At 43.3% G+C, this 20,394-nt stretch overlaps 1 protein-coding gene across 4 annotated transcripts in view; it reads left to right on the forward strand.

Moving 5' to 3' along the window:
- Nucleotides 1–20,394, forward strand: part of TSPAN18 (tetraspanin 18) — a 125,207-nt gene that overhangs the window by 59,370 nt on the left and 45,443 nt on the right. For all 4 annotated transcript variants that reach the window (XM_034061740.1, XM_034061739.1, XM_005154190.4 and 1 more), the window contains exon 2: nt 2,566–2,696. The gene's annotated coding sequence lies outside the window, so the exon portion shown is untranslated. The remainder of the gene's footprint in view (nt 1–2,565; nt 2,697–20,394) is intronic.

Raw genomic sequence — 20,394 nt, forward strand, 5'->3', positions numbered from 1 at the left:
TCTTCTGGTTTCAGAGCAGTGTACAAACCTGAATAAGTTAGTCTTGTTTTTCCTTGCTGTTTCCAAAGGCTGGGAATACCACATGTCTAAAACAAGCAGGACCATATTCAATAAGATAGGTTTCTATTAAGCAGCACTTTGACCTCTGCAGCAGTATATGGATGTATACATTTTCTACATGCAAGCACTTGCTCCTCTTGAATACATCCCCTTCCTCTTTAATGAGTATGCATGTATTTGAAATGCCAGGCTGAGCGGAGCAGGGAAGAGGCTTTAAACAAAGACCCACAGGAGGATGGAGCTCAGCATGTGATCCCTCTAGAGAGAGGGACAAGGAGAACATCTGTCTGAGTACCTGTTTGGTGGGTCCCTGTTTTACTCTCTACACCATGTTCCTCCTCTAGTGTATGTAAGATGAACGATGAGGCTGCAGAGCTCTTTTCAGCAGGAGGTCTGTGGCTGAATGTAGTGTGCTGTGCTCCTGTGTCCCATGGAGCCTCTCACTTGTCACAGAATCACAGAATGGTTTGGGTTAAAGGGATTTTAAAGGTCATCCAGTTCCAACCCCTGCCATGGGCAGGGACACCTTCCACTAGAGCAGGTTGCTCCAATCTCCTGTGTCCAACCTGGCCTTGAACACTGCCAGGGATGGGGCAGCCACAGCTTCTCTGGGCACCCTGTGCCAGCGCCTCAGCACCCTCACAGGGAAGAGCTTCTGCCTAAGAGCTCAGCTCAGTCTCCCCTCGGGCAGGTTCAAGCCATTCCCCTTGGCCTGTCCCTACAGGCCCTTGTCCCAAGCCCCTCTCCAGCTTTCCTGCAGCCCCTTTAGGCACTGGAGCTGCTCTCAGGTCTCCCCTTCAGGAGCCTTCTCTTGTCCAGGCTGCCCCAGCCCAGCTCTCTCAGCCTGGCTCCAGAGCAGAGCTGCTCCAGCCCTTGCAGCATCTCCATGGCCTCCTCTGCACTCGCTCCAACAGCTCCAGGTCCCTCTTGTGCTGCTGCAACAGAGCTGGATCAGGGCTGCAGACATCAGTTGCAAGCCTGTATGAAAGAGTAATAGAGGGGGAGAATTCCCTCCCATGACCTGCTGCTTGTCCTGGGGCAGTGTGAAACAGTACCTTTACAGAGAGGAGCACAGTGCTGCTGACAGGCATGCTGCCCACATGCATGGCAGGAATTTCTTTTCATGTGGTCTGGTGTGACATTAGCACTTCCCAGCTGGATTGTTAGTTGCTTTTTCATCTAGTGGATGGACAAAGAAATGTTAGTCCAGTGCACTATGGCTGTATTCTCCATAGAGCATGATAGAGAATGGGAGTTGGAGATGTCCAGATGCAGCCTTGCCTCAGTATCTTTCAGGGTTGATGGAAGGAGGTGCTGTGAAAGGACCTTCTGTTTCAGCTTTTCTTCTTGACCCTAAAGGAGTTTCTAAGTGTTGTTTTGTGTGTAGGGGCACTGATGTTCCTTGACCCTGTATGTGGACACATGGCATTGGCTTTGGGTTGCTAGAGAGGCTGGGCAGAGCGAAGGGGTTTGGTTTCAGAAGAAAGCAGCAAGGTAGACTGGGCAGGAGAGAAGTAATACTCTGAAATGGATTTGCATGGCGCCAGCCTCGTATCTGAATTGGAGCTGTCAGGGAGAATGAGATCCAGGCTCGGTGCTGTTTTCCAGAGAGAAGCCGTTACGGGGTGATTGCTCTAAGTGCTGGCTCCACCTCCATGCCCTGGCTCTGCCTGACTTCTGCAAGGAGAAAACAGGCAAGATCTGGCACGATCCCTCCTGTGTTCCCTCTGGCCTTTTCTGCCTCTCTGTAGGCTCCTATTTACCCTCTTTTACTTGCTTGATGCTATTGCCACCTGAGCATCTCCCACTGAACACTTCTCCTCCTGGCTTTGTTGGCATCTTCATCCCACCCTTGCCTGCCTCTCAGCTCCATCACTTTGTGCTCTTTTTAATCCTCAGTCTTTTCTGGCTCCCTCCATTCAGTGTACAGTTGTACTCTTAATGTCTATCCAGCAAGTGAACATGTGTGTGTGTATTTGTTTCATATAATACAGGAGTTTGTGTGTGTGTGTGTGTGTGTTAAACATTAAACTATCTTTGGTTTTTCACACATGCACTACTTCATCCTCTGTTCTGGCACTTGCCTTCAGGGGACTTGCTGCATCTCTTCCTGTTGGTCCTGTCCTATCATAGAATCCCCAATTAGTTTTGGTTGGAAGAGAACTTAAAGCTCATCAAGTTCCAACCCCTGCCATGGACAGGGACACCTTCCACTAGAGCAGCTTGCTCCAAGCCCCTGTGTCCAGCCTGGCCTTGAACACTGCCAGGGATGGGGCAGCCACAGCTTCTCTGGGCATCCTGTGCATTCTTCCTTATATTTAACCTGAACTTCATCTATTTAAGTTTGAACACACAACCCCTTGTCCTATCACTACAATCCCTGTCAAAGTCTTTTTCTGCCATCTTTACCTAAGCAAGAAGTTTGTAAATCAAAGTCACAGTCTTCTACTCAAGCCCAGTATGGAGCCGTGTGTCTCACGTATTTCTCATGGCTGTTTCTGACAGGTTGACCAGGCTGGATCACAGCACTAAGGACCTGGAGCAAGGATCCTGCCTGATGCATGTGTATTACGACCTGACTTCTTGAGGAGAACAAGTGTTCCTCTGAAGGTCTGCCCCTTCAAGGCAGCACACAGGTAAGGCAGATGGTGCTCCTGATGCTCAGGGCAGGCTGCAATGGGCTGAGCAGAGGAATTTCTTCCATTCATTTGGCTCAAGAGGGGCTTTGTCACCTCTGCCTGCTATATCCGTGAGGGTGAAACCTCGCATTGTATTTACAGCACAGGGAATATATTTCAGCAAAAATGTACAGATTGCTCATATGGTTGAGATAAATATAGGCTAAAAGTGTTGGAGGAATATGCTGAAGAAAGCAAAATGTTGTATATGATCTATTAATAAAACAATATCTGGACCTCTTGTTCTAAAACCATTTTATGTTGAAAATCACCTAAATTTAAACAGAGAACTTTTAAAGAAAAGGGATAAAGGAACATACATTGGGGGGAAGGGGTTAAGAGAGAAATTAATCTGATCATTTAGTTTTCAACTAGGCGAGATGTTTCAGGTCACCCAAAAGTGAAAAGGACCCCAAGCAAACAAACAGTTCTAATCACTATGACTGGTGGAAACCAGATCCAGAGAAGACGAAACCCTTTAGTCCAAACCCTTAATCCCTGACTAGTATGTAACACCATTCCCAGCAGCATCTACCAGTCCTGTTCTAAATGACGGGATTTTCCCTTGTCCCCTTGGGATACTATTGCACAGTCTAATAGAATTAATCTGCTTACTTCTCTTTCAACCCCTGACCACTGCCGATGCAATTAGTAGTAGGCTATGGGAGGATTCTGTTTCCTATGCTGTATTTATGAAAGCTTAGGGCTTTATTGTGTTAAACCAGACATCAGTTGCAAGCTTGTATGCATGAGTGTAGCTTATCTGTCAGTGCTTATTACAGCCCCATAAACATCTCTGAACTACAGAGTTCTCAGACTTTTCTACAGCCATAATTGTGGATCTGATAAGGCACAGACTAATGTATTTGAATGCCTGTAAGAAAGATGGTGTGATTGGAAACTGAAGTGAAATGCTGGTTGTGCTGGAGACTCTCAGAGGCAATTTACTTCTGTTTCTGGAGGCTACTCTGGCCTCATTTTTGGTTTCTCTCTCGGACAATTTGGTAGGAGCTATATGAAATAGCTGTTTGCTGCCTGTGATGCTGCTGAAGGCATCAATGCACCTTTCCATCTGTGAATTTCAGGCTTGTCTTGGGTGTCTGCTGGTGTTTACTGTCAAATAATCAGATGAATATAAGGTCAGATAAATTGGAGCTGAAAAACCATAACTGGTCTTATTAGTCTGTCTCCACTTAACACAAAGTGGAGCTTCCTTCTTCACCCATTTTGCCCCTCAAATTCAGTGAAGCTTTAGTAAAAAGAACTGTTACTCAGTTTTTAAAGCACATGGATGGAGTTTTGACCTGTTTAGATCTGGAGCAGCAGCTGATCTGTAGGAACTCCTTGTGTGGACACTTGGATTGATCCTATTCCAAAGTGAACTAAAACCATATCCTAATACAGAAAGCAATTGCAATATAATTGCAGTTGGATGTTTGAACAAGGTTGCAATATAAAGCAGAGCCAGAGATGCTGAAAACCTGTGCAGGTGCCAGCCTTCCACATGAGCTGTGTCCACTGGCACAAAAGGAGGATCCAGTCCCATTCTTCCTCCCTCCCAATAAATCCCTGGCTCTAACTTTTCTGGTGCATTCCCTCAAATAGAAACCTTAAATATAAACTTAGCTACTGGTCCAGCCTTTCATTTTCAAGATAAATGAATCAAGCCTATTTAAAACCTGTGTTTGACAGATCAGAAGTTCCTAAATGCTGAAGATAGATAGAGTTGCAAATGTGACGTGTGTGAATGGTTGACGCGTTCAGTGAGTCCAGCGCTAATTTGCCCATTGTTTTTAATCAGTTGGAATCCTTTTCTAGCCGGGTGCTTGGCTGCTTCATGTGCTTTTGTAGCAGACTTTAAAGGATGGGGAGGTGGTGACTGAAGCAAGGTGTAATGATCCGTAGCCCTTTAGATCATCTGCAGCTTATGTTTCCTGTCCCTGCATGCCAATCAAGCTTTACTGCAGCAAAAGTGTCAGCAAACCCAAGGCAGACATGTACTGTTCCACCTCAACTCTTCCCTTCTCCTTCCCTCTGCAAGTTTATCTTGCTGTTTGCTTCTTAAAAGCTCTGCATTAGCTATGGTGGGGGGGAGGCTGTGAAGTAAAAGGCATGCTTTAAATACAGATGCTGGTGATAGTCCTTTCAAAAGCTGCCTTTCTCAAGCTGGGAGCCATTGACCCCTTTCAGTGCAGTCACAAAGAAATCCAAGAGGAAATGGAGGGTGAGGGCCAGCAGGGAATATATATATCTATAATTTTTTTCCCCCTCAAGTCATCTTCTTACTTCCCCCCCTGCCAAGCTGGCTATTGTTTGAGCATCCACATGGGATACCAGTTCCCATATAAGGAAAATGGCATCATGCTACATTCTTTCTAAAAATTGATTTTTTACAGTTGCCTTTTTTTTCCCCTTTTTTTTCCTTTTTTCCCCTCTTTTTTTTCTTGCCAAAAGTTGTTCTGCTTTTGTGGAAGCTCTGGGCAAAAGTGAAATGTGTGTATACATTGGTCTGTGTAAAAGATTTTGCTTTGGCTCCGCTATCACAGTGTAGGTGATTAGGCAAAGCAGGGAGAGCAAATGAGGCTCAGCTACCATGACAGGAACATTTTTATGCGTCTTGAACTCATTAATAATCCTCTTTGCCTTTTGTTTTTCTCTTGCTTAAGAGGATTCTCAGCCATAGAGGCACAGAGTGCCCCTCTCTGTCCCTTTTCATCCACAATCTACCGTCTATTCAGTGTATGTTCCAGTGCTGATGCAAGCACGCCTGGACTCTTACATGGGAATCCTGCCTTTTGCCCTCAGGGTGTTCCTCACCAAATTTCAAACACCTATTTCAGTGTTAAGAATGTTAATTTCAATATTAATTTTTCCACCAGAATTTTATGGGGTTTGATCAAGATCCAGGACAAAACCGGTGCTGCTGTACTGGGGCTTCTGTTTCTCCCCAGTGCCTGTAAACATGGTTTATGAAATGGCACTAAATTGCACTGTGCTAGGTGAGGACATGGGGCTGCAGAGACCTGAACCTCCTGCTTCCAGCCTGTGCTTGGTCCATTCCTGCTGATGTGCTGAGTAGCATGCTCCAGTCTGGGCCACCAGCTTCCTCTGGTCTGCTGTATGACCACTACTAGGGATGACCATAGTCCAGTGATGCCCAAAGGCAGGTGAAACATTTGAGCCCATAGGAGCAATGGCTATGTGCACCAGTATTTTAAAGGCTGAGGTGCTCCTACAGGCAGCAGGGGTAGGTCAGAACATGCACCACCAAAGGAGAAGGGCTGAAAACAGCCCTGAGGTTTAGTTTTTGTTTCCTGGTGTAACTGTCTCTTGTGATGAACAGAAATTGCCTGCTTTGTGGAAGTAAGCGTGGACTCCAATCAGATCCACTGGGCACACTGTGCAAAGGAACATAAGCATAATAAATAAGGCTGAATTCCCTGACTCCAGAAAGCAGAGTCTAGAGTAGGAAAAGCATGGGTCTGGGAGCTGGGAACACAGCCAGCTCCTGGGGAGGAGCAAGTGAGTGATTGTGCATGTAAGTATAAGAGTTGGGAGCTCTTCCTCTTGTTTCCTTTCGTATTGTACAATTATAGAATGGGTTGGGTTGGAAGGGACCTTAAAGCTCATCCAGTTCCAGCCCCCTGCCATGGGCAGGGACACCTTCCCCTAGAGCAGGTTGCTCCAAGCCCCATCCAGCCTGGCCTTGGTTCAGTAACTGGGATACAGCCCTTAGCACTACTCCCTATGTTTGCCATCACTTCTGACTTCTTAGGAGGCCCTGTTGATTCTCCCTGTAAAAATCTACTCAGCAACTGACAATGTTGCTGTTGCTGACTTCCGAAGAATAAAAGCAGATAAACCCCAAGAACTTCTTAGAAATAGCAGCAACAAATTTTGGAGTTCATTTACTACCATCATGTCATAATACTCAATCTGTGTTATGCTGAGGTGTGGTTATAGAAGTAGAAAGTGGAAAATACCCTTTTCTGTAGGAAATAGTTTTATATTATAATTATTATTATATACTCTGGCAATATACATTTTTCTTTCTCTTTAAAATGTTGAACAATTGGACAACTTTTAAAGAATATGGAATTCTGTGAATATGAAGTTAGGACTTTTTAAAGGTTCTGTGTTTTTTATAAAAGCCTGGAAATGGAGACTGCATTGACCAAAGGAAGCAGCTATATTGAGAAAGTTCTATTTTTCTTTCATTTTCCTTTAGACTATGAATTAATTTCTACAATGAATTGCATTTCTACAAACTGAGTCTCCAAGGGAATCTTTCCCTTATGATAAATTGTGCTTATCCTAGAGATAAAATTGCGGAAGTCTCCTGAGTTTTCCTAAGATCCTGAATTTTGTACCAGTATGGCAAGGGAATATCCTCACATAGCTTTTTCTTCACAAAAGGTAATATGGTGCCTCCAAAATGCTATCTACTGTGCTACCAAGAGAAGAAACCACTCACAGCAAGTGGTGTGGAGCGATGTGATACCCCATGTGCTTGGTTCCCAAATTAGCAGTGAAGCAGCTAATAGCTTTTGACATGTTGTTGGATGCCTGAGTTAACACCGTACAGATAAATGGGATGTTTCTGCCCCGACAGCTATTGCTTCCCAGGCCTTGTGTTTTGGTTACAGTCTGCTCACATTTATAGAATCATAGAATGCTTTGTGTTGGAAAGGACCTTAAAGCACATCCAGTTCCAATCCGTGCCATGGGAAGGGACACCTTCCACTGGAGCAGGTTGCCCAGGTCCCATCCAGCCTGTTCTTGAACACTGCCAAGATGGAGCTTCTCTGGACAACCTGTGCCAGTACCTCACCACCCTAACAGTAAAGAACTTCTTCCTTATATCCAATCTAAACTTCCCCTGTTTAAGTTTTAATCCATTACCCCTTGTCCTATCACTACAGTCCCTAATGAAGAGTCCCTGCCAACCATCCTTATAGGCCCCCTTCAGATACTGGAAGCTGCTCTGACATCTTCACGCAGCCTTCTCTGCTCCAGGCTGAACAGCCCCAACTTTCTCAGCCTGTCTTCATACAGGAGGTGCTCCAGTCCCTGATCATCCTCGTGGCCTCCTCTGGACTTGTTCCAACAGTTCCATGTCCTATTTATGTTGGGGATGATCAGAACTGTTGTCCCAATAACTGTCATGGCCAATGATGATGTTGTATGTACCTTTACAAGTGGAAGATGAGTGTAAAGGCTGAGTTTTGGTTCAGTGATGCATCCAGAGAGCAGGTAGACCGTATGACCAGCACCATTCCCACCTTGCTCCTGGTGCTGAGGAGCACCACTTAGGATCTTGGTTGGGGTAGAAGGAGATTTCAGCTCTTAATTCTTGCTGCTGAAGGTGCTGTCAGGTAATTCATCAGGCTGTAAGTAGTTGCTGATGATGTGGGACATGTTTGCTATTTCTGTTCCTTGTGGATCTAGAGGTGACACAAATAGCCATAGGGATCCATGGGAGATGGATTGACCTTCTGAGAGATATTCCCTCAGATTTTGGAGTTGGTGCTTCTGAGGTTAACCGTGGCACATATGGGGACTGGTTTTGGCTGTGCATATTTTCCTATGGAAGCAGAAACTTGTGTGACATGTAAATGACAATGAAGGAGGAGGAAATAAGTTGTCATTAGAAATACATCTGTGTCAGTTCCTGTCACTTAATTCCAACACTACAGCAGTAATTTAAAGCTTTTCCTCACTATATCATGAGAAAAGTGCTTTGTAAAGGGAAAATGGGGTTTACTCAACATAACAGGGCAGGAAAGCAAAGCTGCCTTTCATCACCGTGCTGATCCTCAATGGAGCAGTTGAGATCTGGCGTCACTCAGGCACTGAAGGCTTCACATTGCTTATTTTGAGACCTCCAGGAGTACATTTGCTTTCGATTTGTGAATTTTGGAAAGCACTGAGTGAAGCTGGGGACTTAGCTTAAGAGCTGCTAGCACCATACTTGCACTGCAGAGATTTCTCAGGATGCTGATATGTAAGAAGGGTAGATATGTGTGTATTGCGGCTTTTTTTCCTTGGGCTTATGAGTAAGAGCTGGGATAAGTGAAAGGTGATAAGTACTGAAATCAGTACTAAGGGTAGTATTACCCTATAAGCACTGAAGTGGGTTTGGAGAGTTTTGCATTCAATTGCGAGCTTGGTGCATAGCCCGAGTTCTGACAGTGGAAGGTAGCTTGATTCCTGCTTGCCTTTTCCCCCCTGTCTGCATAAGTAAGGTAATTCAGCTGGTAAATTTTTCTGTTGTTGATAGGAGTATTTGGTGTGGAAACTTTGCATTTCTTTTCAGAGAAGCCCAAAGATGAAAAAGTTTTCATTCTGGAGGGTCTATCTTCATTTTTTTCCCTGTTGCTCGTCATTTCTATTATAAAGCAGGAATGGAGAAGGGAAAAGGAAGGAAGTAATCTGGAACTTCCATATCCTCACATGAAAACCTGCCATTCAAGAAATGCCTCTGCTTTCTGAGTGGCATTCTTCCAATACCTGTTTTTGAATTTGCATCCTTCTGATACCTAAAGGGGGCCTGCAAGAATGCTGGAGAGGGGCTTTTTACAAGGGCAGGAAGTGATAGTACAAGAGGGAAAGGCTTTAAATTAAGACAGAGGAGAGATTTAGATTAGACATGAGGAGAAAATTCTTCCCAATGAGGGTGCTGAGGCACTGGCACAGGGTGCCCAGAGAAGCTGTGGCTGCCCCATCCCTGGCAGTGTTCAAGGCCAGGTTGGACACAGGGGCTTGGAGCAAGCTGCTCCAGTGGAAGGTGTCCCTGCTCATGGCAGGGTTGGAACTGGATGAGCTTTAAGGTCCCTTCCAACCTAAACCAGTCTGGGATTCTGTGATTTTACATTAAAAAAGAAAAATGTAGCTGAAAACCAGTTGAGTTTTAAACTTTCAGAATATGAAAAAGGTTATTATTACTCTTGAATGCCCTGACCTGTTTTAAACCCTGACCTGAAGTTTCTTGCTTACATTGCTTTGTCTATTTAGTGCAAAGCCTTGAGAATACTTGTGCCTACATGTAGGTCAGCTGCTGGACAAGCTTGTGCACATTGAAGATAATGACAATCTAATGGCTGCTTTGTCCTTCGTAACATGACTTATGAGCTTCTAATGGATGTGAGCTGCATCCTTGGCAGATGTTACATTTGTTGACAGAGCTGGTAGATAAGAAACCAGGGACTGAACAGCCTTAGACTTGCCTGTGGGGGATGTTCAGGGCTCTCCTCTTTGGCAGCACCCATGAGGTAGGGATGACACACAGGCAATTTGTGGCCGATGACATGGAGGATATAATGACAGTGCTCTGCCTGTATTTCAGCTTCAGTGCCCAGCATCAGGAGGTCTTGAGCGGAACAGAGGACTGTCTGTAGCTGTTACTTGCCTGAAAAATCAGAGCACAGCACATGAACGAAGGAACCAACCTCTCAGCAACATGTGCAAAATCAAATAAATACCAAAGAAGTATGTTTAAACAACATAAACATCCATTTGCAATCGTTTGTGGAAGGTTTAGTTGCAAATCCCCCAACACTCACCAGGTGCTTATTTTCAGATGGGCTGTAGCACTGGCTTGAAACAGCTTTAACAGACTCAATCCCTCCTTGTTGCATGGCACGAGCCATCCCCTGAGCTCAGGAGGGTAGAAGGAAGCTTTTCCTGGGAACTGTCTTTCTTTCATTGCTATTTCAAACTGTTTCTGGCACTTTTCCCTGGTGGCTCCTGATGATAGGGTGTGAAGAGTTTATGGCTACCCAACCCACTGGTTTCCCATGTTCTGTGGCAGGGGTGGGTATCAGTCTTGGGTATTCCTCCCTATTGCCCCAGTAGCCCTTGCTGACGATGGAGACTCACAGATACCCAGTGTAATACAGATGATACATATGCTGAGGCAGAATTTGTCACTGACTCCTCAAACTGACCCAGACCATTTATAACCTTCGTGGCTGCAAAGTACATCCAAGAGTGCATTTTAAGGAGCCTAAAAATAATATATTCAGTTTTAATTTATTTCTCCCTCAAGTATTCAGTCAACAAGAAGGAAAAGAAACAGTTTGTCCTTTTCTTTCCCATGCTTATGTGTTCAGCTTTCAGAATGGAGCTATAAGTTTATCGCAAGTTATTGGCCTGTTAGTTGAGTTGGCTTAGTGCATGGATCACGTTACTGGAAAGTGGGCTCACTTGCCAGAACTGCCTTTGCTTTTCCATTTCCTTTTCCATCTCCCAGTTTTGTACGTTATCTGGTAGCAGCACTGAAGGCTAAGCTCTCACTGAACTGATTGGAACCAGGAGTTGGCATTCTGCTATTCCACCTCCTTCTGCCAAAACCCAGTGTTCAAAATAAAGAACTTTATGTTCAGACTACTTACATGAATAAAGTTTATGGCCATTAAGATACCTGAAGATCAGTACAGAAAAGCTCTGATTCTTCTAGTGACTTAGTATGACCACACAGTGGATAAAGTTGACTATATTAATGTCTTCATCTCAGGAAAAGGGGATAAGGAAAGGTGGCTTTTAAAAAGAAGTAACAAAATGGGGTTTTTTGGTTGTTTTATTGTTTAGTTGGTTGATCTTAGGGTTTTAAAGATGGGGCTTGGAGCAACCTGGTCTAGTGGAAGGTGTCCCTGCCCATAGCAGGGGGTTGGAACTGGATGAGCTTTAAGGCCCTTCCAACCCAAAGCATTCTATGATTCTCTGATGATTCTATAGCAAGAAAACTTCAAACTAGCTAGATGCAAGTGTAAACCTGAATCCAAATGTTTAGAATTAGCAATATCAATCCCTAGGGGTACTCAGTTGTTCTAAGTATTAGGTGTACAAATCAAAAAGTGCTGCCTTAGCTTCTTGAGATCTTGGTCTTTTCCTGCATGTTATTGCTATTGATCAGGAAGAATGGCAATTGGTGAGAAGCGCAGTGACCTGATGTTTCTTCTCCTGTGAATAGAAAATCAGCTGTGTGTATCAAGTCTGTGAATCACATTTCTGCACTAGATCATTGTTATGAATGACAGAAATTACACAAGCCTTTATTTCCAGAATCTTCACAGGCACCATAAATCACAAAATCAAGTTGAAACTGAACGAATGGAACAGAAGGGTTACATATATATTTGTAAACACCAAACCATTTCCTTCCAGATTTCTTAATGCAACACATTTTTGGTTTAGAAATGCCAAAGCTGATCCTTTCAACATTTAACAATGAAAAACACATTTTCCTATTAAAATGTGATCCAAATATTTTATGTAAGGAGGTTTTGGTTTGTTTGGTGTAGTGCTTTTTTAAGTTAGGGAATGTAAGGAAATAAAGTTTCATCTTAGACTGCAGAAGAACTCTGGAGAGTTGAAGTGAAGAAGTACCTTTGTATTGTTTTGTTTCAGAAGCCAGATCTTCCAGTTCAAACTGAAGCAATTCTTCCTTTCTGTTTTAGTTTTGTCACTCAAACAACAGAATCTGTTGATCTTTCTTTTCTATGTTCTTTCTGATGCTACTGAAGCAGAGTGGTTTTTCTTGGGTTTTGCTAGTACAAGATTTGTTTGTGCTCCATTGCTGGAAAAGCTGGGGTTTGCCTGGCAGGAAAATGATCATTAGCACATTACTCCTACTTCTGCTGATGAGTTGCTTTTGTCACTTGTAGTGGCAGGTAGCCTGTTTTCTGAAGCTTTTCTTGTTCCTATTATCACATCCACCTCTGAGTTGCTGAATACTCTCAGCTGTAAGTCAAGGAGTAAAGTGCTTATAGTCACCGTTAAATGTTTTCTTTGCTAATTGTCCTTTATTGTGTCCCAGTAACTTGTAGCTGAGTATTAAAATAACTGCCCTCAGCCCCAGCAGAATGGTCTGTTCAAAACCTCTGATGAGTATTGTTTATATTTTGCCTCTCTTTCCTGTATCCCTCATACAATGCTTTTCCCCAGTGTGCAGCTTCCTCCTCCCCAACCCAAGTGATGCTATTACTGAGGAATGTTGGACCGATACCACTATACACATAGTGGAGGTGCCCCCAGATCTGGGGTTTGAGCTTGATTTAAAGAGGAGGAGATGCAGGAAGGGAATGTTGGTTTTAGGAGGGACGCAGGCTGTAGTGCTCTGCAGAACTGTTTTAATGTGTTCATCAGGCAGGGAGGTCTGTGGGCGCAGGGAGGGCTCAGGGAGCTTTTCAACTGTTTCTATGCACTGCTCAGGGCTGCTGTCCCAGGCACGTACTGCATTAATGCTTCTGGGAAAGACATTCTGGGAATAATCAATCAGTGTTGCTCTGGGTTTCTTCTCCATCGGAGCTGCTCTCTTGTGTCTTTCAGTGCTGCTCATTTTGGTTGTAGTTTCTGAATGAGGGATCAGTTTAGGCCAGGCAGAAGAGTTTGGTCTTGCAATGGGCTAAGACATCTGTCTTGTTTTCTCTAAAGCACTTAAATGGGTGCTTAAAGTTGTAGGTCCTGAAGAAGCCAGTAGTGGTAGGGCTTTGCTGAAGGGTGGTCTGAATGTCTCAGTGTTTTCCTAGATCAGGATTAAGTTGCCCCCTTGGGTCTTTGCTGTCACCTCCTTATCTCAGAAAGGACCTCCATGCTTTAGCTTTACAGGTGTTTTATCACTGAGCTGCTCCACATCTTCTTCTTTCTTCTTTCCTCTGCCTCCAGATTCTTGGGTGCAATTCAGCCTTGCCACAGTCAACTGCTTGTTGTCTCCTTGCTTTTACTGAGGCAATGTTGCAAAGGGCTTTTGCACAAAGGGTGTATTGGGGCTGTAAAGGAGATTTATGTGATCAAGACAGTCTTTACATGTGTAAGAATTTGGGGGCGAAAGCCGGTTTGATGTAAAAGATGAAGAGAACTTTGCCTTCCCTCTGAGTGAATCAGTGGGCAAACTGTGATTGAAATCCAGAAGTACCTGGAACCCAGGTCTCAGGCAGTCCCTTCTGATGTTCCATGTCATTGTTCACAAAGGAGCAAAGGGCTGTACTTATTTTTCTCTGGAGTTCAACTGGAGTTGATGCTATATTCCAAGTAGGCAGCTTTTTACCTCCCTTAATGAGTAACTTTATACTGTGCTGTCTCCTACAATAACAGCTGTCACTACTAGAAGGAAAAGAAGCTATCTGCCAAGGCTGTATAAATTGTTAAGAGACAAGGGAAGACACAGGCAGGGAGCTGAGATTACAGCAGGAGCCATGAGAATTCCCAAGCTTCAAAGAGTGCTCCTGGTTTTAGCATTTCATAGAATCATGGAATGGTTTAGGGTTCAAAGGGACATTAATCTCATCTTTTCACACACCCCTAGGTAGTATTTACCATTTCTAGTTATAGTAAATGAAAGCAAGCATTCCAACTGGACAGTATGTCAGCACTGTGACAATGAGGAAGGTTGGACTATCTGTTGTTTTTGCTATAGAGTGTTGTATCATGAATGATGTTTATGGCTGAGATCCTCAAATGCTGACACAGCATCAAGTAAGGTGAAAAAGGGCCATTGTGACCTCTTTTTTCATACTGGACACAGGGTTTCTTTGAATTAAGTCTGGTTTCAATCAGAGCACCTTAATGCAGCAATTTGCCATACTTTTCTTTCTTCTATTCATGATCCCTCTTCCCTGTATATCTGCAATCATATGATGTCCATATGGCAGCTCCAACAGTTGTTTGGGAGGCAGCTGAACACTACAGCAGCTCTATGAGCATCCTTCCAGTTCTCTGTCAAATAACTTCATCCTCTTTGTCTTTTGAATGCCAGTGTCCTGGAGCTCACCTATGAATTGAAAATGCTCATGGACCAAGTTTGTGTGGTTTGCAGCTCTTGTCCATAGCATTCTTAGTTGGCGGTGTTCTTTGGTCTTTCCTCAAACACCATCCCAAACTCTGTCAACAGCAGCAGTACACGGGAAGAGAGTAGGACAAGGCATCATGAATAAACCTGCCTAAAGCACCACAAAGCAAATATGGATGTGAGTGAAGTTAATGGTAGTGCTCCTACTCACTTCCCTGGCTCTAGAAGCTTATTCCTTCACTGATGAACAACTTTTTCCCCTTGTGAATGTTCAGATTGATGGGTTGTTTGTTCTCAGCTAACCTTTCCTCCCACAGACCATGTGAAGCCCGGGGATGTGTGTGCATATCCATTAATCATGACATCCGTAGGTTTTGCCTGGCCAAAACACAACTCTAGGAATTGAGACTGTGACTTGTAGGTGGCTAGTAAATATGGAGAGCTCCTGCAATAGGAGGAGGTGAACTGAGGGTCGGGCATACATAGTACTGAGGAATAAAAGAGAAAGTCACAGTAAGCTTTGCGGACTATCCCAGGCACCTTCTCAATAGGGAAAGCAGCCCCAGGGAGACCTGGGAATGTGTTTTCATTGTCAGAAGGTAGCTGCAGATCTTGCTTTGCTCTCTGCCTTTATTCTTTACCACTGGAAAAGCTCCTTCTCTCTGTACTCTGTGAAGTCGGGGGGGTACCTGCCCCAGCTGGTCCTCCAGTGCACTTCAGAGGTTTGCAGAGCCTCAGCAATGCCCGTTGCCTGGATACAGGGCAGCCCTGCATCCCTGCTCCCCATCCAGCCTATGGAAGCAGGGGGGCTGTGGGGGGAGAGGTGCGGGAATTAAGCCCTGTGTCCTCAGATGCAGGAACATTGAGTCCATCTGATACAGCTTGTGAGCTCAGAGTTTCCTTTTACTTTGCCACCGTTATTATTATTTATCATTATTATTGATAGGAGCAAAGTGCAACCCAGCTGCTCAGTGCAGAGATCTGAGGGCTCCTGCCGGGTGAAGCGCTTCGTGCCACTTAGAAAACAGCCATTGTGCTGTCTCTTGAATAAGCATTTTATTTCACATGCTTGTTCAGAGCCTCCTGCTGTTGCTCACGCTACAATTGCTGACAAGTAGCCTTCCCGGCAACATGGCATCAGAGGCTGTGAGCTGCTGAGGCCCTGGGAGAACAATATTGAGAAGACAGGGATTGTTGAATATTTAAAGTATTTCCTCTTAAACATGAAAATGCTTTTTGTGCTTTGTACACATCACTGCTCGGTGACAGTGATTGGCCAAGTTATGCATTATTCCTGCGTTCAGGCAGGACTATGCAAACTGCACTGCGCTCCTTGGCTGAAGGCTCACCATTAGCAGGGTGCCCTGTTCTATAGCACGTCTATGAACTTTACTAACTAGGATCAGTCAAAAATCTCAGTTTAAGCTCAGTTATTTTAAATTTGGACCACTTCGTGTTGTAATAATATGGGGTTTTTTTGCTGCTTATGTCTATAGCACATTGTGCCTTTTCAAACAGCACTTGAGATCTGTACCAGGGAGCATTAGTAAAGTGATAGTAATTAACCTTTAGATTGAGATAGTGTGCAACATCTCTAATAATGAGCCAGGGTCCTCTTATTTGAAGCACTGTAAATGTGTGTGATGGAAGTACTATCTGATCTATGAGCATGGACGTTTAATGTAAGGTGAGAAAGCAAATTAGTATAAATGCAGTGGGAGGGGGAATGAACACCTCAGCAAGGCCACATTGAAGTCAGTCACCTTTCTAGGACCATCTTAGGCACTGGGTTTGGTCTTAGGTTCCATGTTGGGCTTCTAAAAACACATTCTCATATTATCTGTGGAATGGAGTTGAACAACAAAGTTTGTTCTACATTGACTCATAGAATCATAGAATAGTTAGGGTTGGAAAGGACCTTAAGATCATTTAGTTCCAACCCCCTGCCATGGGCCTGGACGCCTTGTCTTCATTGCAGAAGGAGGACAGCACCTAACTTTGAGATAATATTAGAAACAAAGCTGTTCGAAGACTGAAAACCTGGAAGGTTTCAAGACAGATAGTAGGAGGTCAGGAAACTTGGAGCAATTTTTTCTAGGTCTTTAGAAAATATTTATGAAGGCATTTGCATCTCTGCAAAATGAGGGCAAAGGGATCGATGTTACAAGTGTGTTGTTCTGACATTGTAGTTCCCACTTTGTATCTCTATTTACACATGCATGAAGAACGGCAGAGGATGAAAGATGCAGCTCACTGAGACTCATTGTGAGAGGTGACTGTTGAAAGGCTGGGCTTAGGTTAGCATCTCCTTTGTCTTGGCTCTGTGTGTGTATGTGTATAAATGTATACATCTACATACATATATATGTATGAAAATATGCGCACAAAGCCACTGATTGTCAGCAAATAACACTATTCACAGAAGCTTAGTACCTGCTGTAAGCAGAAAAGACAAGCCCTTCTCTCTGCTGCTGACAGCAAAGTCAGACATGAAATTGCTGTAGACTGCTACTGGGATTTTGTCGTCCAAATAGTTTATTCCTCTCTTTCTGTCATCATAAATAAATCTGTTAAGTGTTTTTTCAGCTTGTTTGCTTAGGTAAACCAAGTACATGCTAATTAAGGGTATCAATAAATATCTCACTCAGTTTTTAGTGTTAGTATCTGTCCTCTTGGATTAAGCACTTTTACTTAAGTAAAAACATATCCCTTTATCTTCCCTGATTTCATTGTTGTCTTCTTTATATCAACAGTAGGCAAAAGGGCTGCATAATTTCTGGAGTGCAAGAATGGATGGGATGAGTGAGTGTGGACTCTGGTTCTTGCTGAAGAGTAGAGTAACATATATGGGCAGGGGGGTTGGAACTAGATGATCTTGAGGTCCTTTCCAATCCTAACTATTCTATGATTCTATATGGGACCATAGTAACATGAAGGAGCTTTAAAAGACAATGACCAGAATGGAGGTTGAGATTCTTACCTCTCTAGACAGATCTGTGTGAATGACCAGGTGGGACCGAACATCAGCTTTATTGAGAGTAGGGAATCATTGCAACTCAACTACCTCTTTACTGGGAAGTAAAATAACATAGCTCACAATGTACAGGAGGACAGATAGTTATGGAATGGCAACATATTTCTGATTGAAAAAAACTGTTTGAAAGAGTTCTACATCAAATGAGCTGTGCCACACCACCTCCCGATAGGAACTGAATTGGACATGTACAGTACTGAGTGTTTTGAGTACATACAACAGAACCAAAGTCTATAAAGATACTGAAGGCTAGTCTCGGTTCTTTGTTTAGTGAAACCACAGGTACTGTATTTGCCGAGGAGTTTAGCAGTGTGTTGAGCTTCAAATCCTTTGGGAAACTAAAAATACAGAGCAACCCAAAAAGCAGCACTCAAATAGGCATAATTGATTTTATAAAGTTAAACAATTAAACCTTCTTTCTAGAGTCAGTGCCATCCAAACTTCTTCAGAACTTAAACTAATGAAAGAAAGATGGTGCCACATGAGTGGCTCAGATGTCCTTCCACCTCTGGGACATCAAAGATGTGTAAGCCTTCATTTTCTGTGGCTTAACTGAAAATGCTCTCTTATCTTTCTGGGTGATGGGGGAAGGGATGGGATGTTACAGCTGTGATTTGGCACAGCCACAGTGTATTTTGCTGGTCTTTCATAACATTGCAGATTCTTCTTTTGCCCGTTATTGGTTTTTGATGTTCTTTGAAATTGTTCTAAATTGTTCTTTTAAATTGTTTTAAAACAATTTTCCTGGAAAACAGAAGGTCTTGGTTTCCTTCAGAGTGCTTTATGTGATGATGGTGAGTTAAGGTAATGGGGACATCATATGCATACATTTGGAGTTGGATTAATTACATTAAACTTTTTAAATGAACGTTGACAATGTAACAGCCTACCAGAACCAAACCCACCTTAAATTAGAGGAAAATAATTAGGATTGAATGTTAATTCAGATTTAACTGTAATTTACAGGAATGTTTGAATAAAGAAGACCCAGCAAAAGGAACCTTGCTCCTGAGGATCACCAGGAAAAATCCTCTTTGCATATTATGGCCACATAGCAGCCAACTCCAGGGATGAGTTGCTGGAAGTGACATGTTTGATTTATTGCCCACTGCAGCTTTGAGAGTGTTTGCAGGCTGAAGTGTCTGTTATGGTTAGGATGATTATAATGGGGTTTATTTTATTTTAGGGAAAGAAAATAAATAGGTTTTTTTGTGGCTTTTGGATGTGGATGACTTCTGTGGTTACTTTTGGTTCTTAAGCAACGTGAATGGAAGCTGCTTGGTGTCTCTTGCTCTTTCCCTACAAAGGGAGCTGAGGCTGGTCAGTGGGAGGAGATCCCCAACACTTAACCCACTGTTACCCTGGTGGGAATTTCAGGGTAGAGACGATCCATGCTCCCTGAAGAGGTTTTCTGCTGTTCCTGGTATCAGTGGGTCTGCAGCTGGTTTTGATTCTGCCTTTTAGAAACAGGTATGTCAGTGCATTGTAGTTGGAGAGTATCCCTCAGTGCCTAGTTGGAGCGCTTTGTGGAAGGTGCTAAGATATAGCTAGGTAATTGTTCTATATACTATTCACTCTAGGACTATGTTTCACCCTTCCCAAAATGCTTCCCAACCTGTACACAATGGAATTGCAAGTGGCCTTTTGCATAAGACATAAGCAAGCCACTGATGCCTTTCACTGAAAAACATTGCTTTCCAGACTCAAAAGACTAGGAACTTTAACCTGTGTAAAACACTGCGTCATCTCTAAGTTAGGGTTGTACAGAAAAGGTGTGCTCTATTTCATCTGTCTCATGAAGCAGATGTCAGGTTTTGAAACTATGGGGAGATTCTCTTCTGTTATGGTCCAAAATGTGAGCCCTGCTATAGTTTTAAGTAAAGAAACAAATCAAAGATATAGATCTTTACCACTACAAGATGCCTCCTCGAAGTAGCAGCCAGGTTACTTGTGTTCTCTGGTGAGGACTGGGAAAATCAGGAATGTTAGCCTGAATCTTCTATGTCCTAGGTTAATGCCACATCAACCACATCTCTGATTAGTTGAAACTTTCTCTCTTGTTTTGATGAAAAGTTCCATTCTGGATTCCCAGAAATATCACAAAATGCCTGGATTTGAGTCTTAAAACAAAACAAAACATCAATTCTCTCTCCCCAAACTGAAAAGAAATTCTCAGCTGACAGATTCATCTGGAAGATGCAATAACCTCTCAGAAAGTCCTTGATATTCCATCATGCAGAATGATAGCAAATAGATGAGTAGTCCCTCCCCAGTCTCAACACCACTAGAAATGCTGTCCAGACAGTTGCATTTGAAGAAGGTTAGAGTTGTATTTTGTGTAATATCAGAAACAAAGCAGCTCTTTGTACATCAATAGTCCATATATCAGCAGCCCTAGATAAGATTCCACTGTGCAAAATCCCACTTACAGGTGGTACTGGAAGGCAGCCTCTTTGTAGCTAAATAGAAAAGTAAAGCTTTAAAGGTGAGCTGGGCAGCAGAATACAAAAAGAGATTTCAAGAAAGTACAAAGCACACCTCAAAGTTCATGTTTTCAGCTCCTGGCTAAGCTCTCTTACAAAGAATTTGCATTTCAAACCTTTTTCTACCATTTCTGTTTGTGCTGAGGAACTAAAACAGGGAAAGCAAATTCCTTCAGATAAGATCCATCTCTTTATGCCACCTATATTGCCAACATAGGTTTGTGCTCTGCACAGCCCTGGGTAAAATGAACTGGTTATGCAGCAAAACCTGTGAGCATCCTTTCTAGGTTGACTAATAATGAAGAAAAAATGAACTCTAAACTGTCTGTTCACTGTTCTTGGCTGATCCCC

The sequence above is a fragment of the Melopsittacus undulatus genome, chromosome 4 (assembly GCF_012275295.1).
Source record: "Melopsittacus undulatus isolate bMelUnd1 chromosome 4, bMelUnd1.mat.Z, whole genome shotgun sequence".
In the NCBI taxonomy this organism is placed as follows: Eukaryota; Metazoa; Chordata; class Aves; order Psittaciformes; family Psittaculidae; genus Melopsittacus; species Melopsittacus undulatus.